Here is a 4,996-nt window from a genome sequence, read left to right on the forward strand (position 1 = left end):
ATCATATGCACCCAATTCACCACCGAATCAGATACAATGTCCCAGGAATGCTGGAAAAATTTTGTTGGCAGTCCATCACTTCCTGGCGCCTTCCAGCTTCCCATATTGAACACAGCATGTTTAACTTCTTCATGGGTAATATTTCTGCTCAAATGGTTTAACTCAGCCTCAGTCAGCCTAGGGAACTTACCTGTGACAGGAAAATCAGGTAAAAATAAATTGTAGTTATTAGGAGCATATAAAGATTTGAAAAAGGATACTCCGAGCTCCTTCAGTTCTTCCACGTTATCAATCCATTCATCCTCGCTATTTTTTTAGAGCATGAAATCCAATATGATTTTCACAAGGAAAAAGAGCAAGTTTCTTGGCCAAAGAAAAAAGTTATCCAAATTTATTGAATTCAGTTATACACATAACATCATAAACAACCAATTCAATATAATAAAAAATAAAAAATGGAACAAAAAGAATCATCTAGGTTCACTAATAACAAAACTGAACTCTTTAGCTCAAATAAAATGAAATTATTCAATAAAATAACAATTGAGACATTCTTTCATCCATTTTCTTAGTACATCAGAAGATAGTGATAACTACATTTCTTTTCAAGAATGACACAAGGATGATATTCCCATTCACATATCATCATGTATGGCGGGTACATCACTCCCTCGATTGGATCCTCCTTGATTAGATCCAAAAGTAGTTCGCCTGCTCATGTTGGCTCGCTGCACCAACTGTACTAAGGCTTGAGCCACTTCTGATATTGGTGGTTGGAATCCAGGCTCCAGCTGTGCCAAAAGTTTATTAGTAGAATGAAACAAAAATATGCTAAAAGGTTTTATGACCACCTGCTCCCAATCTCCATTGGTGAATGAAATTTCACTCTTGATTCTGATGCCTCTATTGTCATGGACTTAACTTAGACTCACCAAATTAGAAGTTTAATAGACCTAAATCACACAAGTAAAAACAAGCCAATAAGTCAAAATGAGAGAATTCTGAACTAAGCTTAATGCTCATGCATTTAGTTATTTTTCCTAGTTCTCTGAATAGTAAGAAGCATTTGGGACATAATGGTCAGAGGGAATATATTTCAAGAGTAGTGGACTTTCAAATTTCAATGGTAAGGCTCAAAGGAGTTGACCAGAATAGTTTTGCTATCATATTTGACTGTTCAGATTTAACTATTGAAACAAGGCAGGTAGGTAACCATAGAAATTTACAATTTATTCTAATACAAAGGAGGAAAATCACAATAAAGTAATTAATGTCTTCTACAAACAATAGAATCATAATGAAAAATCAACAAAATTGCAACCCATGAAGCTCCCTTTGATATCCACATAATCAGAAATTGAATGCAAGTACTATGTAAATTCTTATTTTAAACCTTCTTCCAGTAATATAGCATAAAATTTCCAGAATTAAATCTTTGCACACAAAAAATTGTTATCGTACAATCTGCAATTGTGATTTTGCTTTTCATATTATAATAATTACAATCTTGAGTGTAGTTCTACTGAGATCTAACAAGTGATTTCTCAAAAATTGGCATTGAAAAAATCTTACGAGATTCGAGAAGGAGCTCGAAACCATCAACGGGGCGTCAATGACCACGGTAACACATGGTTATATCCCCATCCGTGTCTTCTTGTCACCTAAACCATGTAATCTTGCTCTTCCCCTTCACCGTTGTCCTCGACAACATCGGTGTCATGGCCTTCTTGGCACTAACATTGGTAACACCGGCATTCGGGATGATGTCGTCGGCATTCATCCAAGGAAGCGTTTCCCAGATTAGCACACAGAGACAGTGTAGGGTTTCGTTTTAATCTGCCTAACTGCCTTACCCAGATTAGTAGACAGGTGGGGAGGGTTTCGTTTTACTCTAAGGAAGAGGAGGGGTCTTTTTAGAATTTTGAACCATATTATATCCTTTGATTTAATTTTTAAAAAGTTTTAAAAATTAATATCATCTCAACCGTGGGATTTTTTTTAACATAATCCAATGATCTTAATTACATGGTGCATCAGATGTGTTCAAAATGCTTGGGCTGATTTTACACTGATAATAATATATATATATTTTTATTTATACACAAATACATAAAGCTGATTTTTCATGAACAAATACGTAACATTTTTTAAAAATTACCCTTCATTTGTAATAAGAAATTCTATCATCTCTGTGAACTACACAATTTTGACTCCACATTTAATTATAACCACTTATTAATAGAAATTTATGCAATTTGTAATATGTCTAAAATCTAGTAATAAAGACAAGAGACACAATTTTATGTCATATTTTTGTCTCTATATTTTGGAGTTATTCTTAACTGTATGGAGAATAAATCATTATTCTTGCTCTCATTAATTAATTGTCTTGCACATTAGCATTACAGGTAAAATAAAAATATTAATAAAAAAAAAACTAACATCAAACTAAGACAATAAATAGTCAAGAGTAAGAGCATTTATCTGCTCTCATAGCACACACAGAAAATTATATATTTTGTGTCTGAATATATCTTTACTAAAAATAAATGCTTTCAGTGTTTTTAGTAACTAAATAATTCAGAGGATTTGATAATTCATAATAGTCTCTAAGACCATTTTTTTCAGTTCTATAAATGATTGATACTAAATATGGTGCTGCAACTCTCTTACCTTGTCATCAACGAATTTGGACCAGAATCTTGCCTGGGCCCTTTCATAAGGAGAATGTGGAAGAAGAGGGTTTTGCTTCCAGGTCTGGGTTTTACTTCCAAGTCTCATCAATATAATCAAGAATGAGCAGTGATTCAGCAAGGGGCTTACCCTGGTGCACAAGAACAGGTACCTTTTTGTAGACAGGGTTGTATTTAAAGAGCATATCACTCTTGTTGCTGAGATCTTCTTCCACATATTGGCACTCTATTCCTTTAACTGCTAGTGCCCACTTCACTCTTAGAACAGCTGGACTACCCCAAAATCCTATTAACTTCACTGAATCTCCTTCCATCTTTTTGTCTTCTCAATTAATTTGTTAATCCAAAAGGAAAACTAATTGGATAAAGATGACTTTGATATCAATACCCGAAAAAGAAGGATGGCTTTGCTATCCTTCAAAATATGCCTATTTAACCTTAAAATTAAGATAAAAAAATTCCCTAAACTACAAAGATGATTGATCATAGTCATATTACCAGGCAAAGAAGCAAAGCAATATTCCCTGAGACTTCATGTGAAGAGAGAGAGTATAAGAAGAAAGAAAGATCCAGAGCAATGTGACATAAGTTAATGAAATATTCATCATTCATTATTCAGTACAATGTGTGCCAAAGACATCGGTTTGGTTGACAGGTATACAAGTAAAATACATGGCGCAATTGGCAAGACCAAGCATGATTTCTATGAGAGTTAAATGTTCATCTGTCTTTTGGTTTTAAGCTTTATTTATATAATTTTTTATTTAAAAAAACACTTCTTGGTAGAATTTCTGCTGCTTGTAAGTTTTAAATATATCCTCAGAAAGGGGTCTATAGAATACAGAATTGAAAAAGTCCCGACATTCCCAGGCTACTTCAAAGATGCCAGTGCAGATGTAACATTTCGTGATATTCGCTCATGTATTGGCTCCTGCAAAAGGAAATGGAGTTATATTCCTATGACTTTATCAGATAATAGATAGCCAAAACGAAATGTTGAAACATATGGATTACCTCAGACGACAGCACCTCAAACTTTGATTTTGTTATAGTCTCATACAAGAAAATGTATCTGTCCAACAGAATTAGTATAACGACAAGATTATACGTTGGTTTGGAGAAATAAAGCAGCAGGTAGATCTATTTGAATGAGGATTAGACATGACAGACGTGCCATGCAACCAAAACCATGGTTGAAGCATCCTTGTGTAAAAATGAATGATAATTCAAGCAATTCTGGTTCGAAAACAAGAAACAAAATTCTATAGGCAATTATTTGTGTATTTATACAAAGAAGCACATAAAGTGGAAAAAAAAAAGGAAGTTTAGAAATAGCCAAAAATTCGAAATAAATCTTCAGGAGCTTCAGGAAGAACCTAACAGATTCGTTAGTGTGATTTGAAACTTTATTAAAGCATACAATCTAGTAGATTACAAGTATAAAATTAAAAAATACCTCATCTTCATAAGGGTTGCAGTGATTTTTGAACCCAGCCTCAAGAATCCTAAAAATTTATTTTTTAAAGATCAACAGATTATTTAATTGTCCATATTTTATGAAGAGAACAAAGACTAGTAATTTAGAATAAGCTACCATATCTCTAAACCTTTAAGTAAAAAATAAAATATATAGAGCACTTATCAACATTTTCAGGCTCCAAACCATTTTGAAAGCGCTCAAGATAATTGCTCCTTCATTGAATAAGTGTGCACTACAATTTCAAATGAACTTTATTTTCATAAATTTTGAGTGCATTTCGAATCTATAACATCAACCGAATCATCAATCAACATATTGAACCGTCTCTGCTTCCAATTCTTTTGTGTCACCTATAATGAAGCCAACACCTGGAAATTCAAATTTCATCAAAAGCAAGCCAATGTCAAAAGTTAAATTGCATTCACAAACAATAATAAAGATTAAGCTTCCCACTCCATCACAGGAGATTGGTATTTTAACTTTTTTGTTCAAGGTAGGATTTTTGAAAAGAATCTATGGCAGTTAGAGAATTTCTTGAAAAATAATTGTACCATTTTCATCTCTATAACCAAAAACAGAAGAATAATTGAGAATGGTCGTTATGTCTTGGATAATTGAGGAAATGCTTATTGTTTTCCCTTTCATTAAAATTACGATGAAATGATAGAAAATGTTTATTACTGACGTATTCAAATAGACTTAAAGCTTTCTGCTGACTTCCTCTAATAGCTTTCTTTCCTTTTCTTATAATTGCAGAATGGAATAAAAAGAATTAAAAAGGTTAGAAAAAGAACATTAAAAATAGAAAACATTATCCATCATT

The 4,996-nt window shown here is 32.9% G+C and overlaps 1 pseudogene; it reads right to left on the minus strand.

Annotated features, from left to right (window-relative positions):
* Positions 1-3,273: 3,273 nt before the first annotated feature.
* LOC112721974 (phosphoribosylaminoimidazole-succinocarboxamide synthase, chloroplastic-like) overlaps positions 3,274-4,996 on the minus strand; it is a 63,582-nt pseudogene continuing 61,859 nt past the window's right edge.

This window comes from Arachis hypogaea, chromosome 11 (assembly GCF_003086295.3).
Source record: "Arachis hypogaea cultivar Tifrunner chromosome 11, arahy.Tifrunner.gnm2.J5K5, whole genome shotgun sequence".
Lineage (NCBI taxonomy): Eukaryota > Viridiplantae > Streptophyta > Magnoliopsida > Fabales > Fabaceae > Arachis > Arachis hypogaea.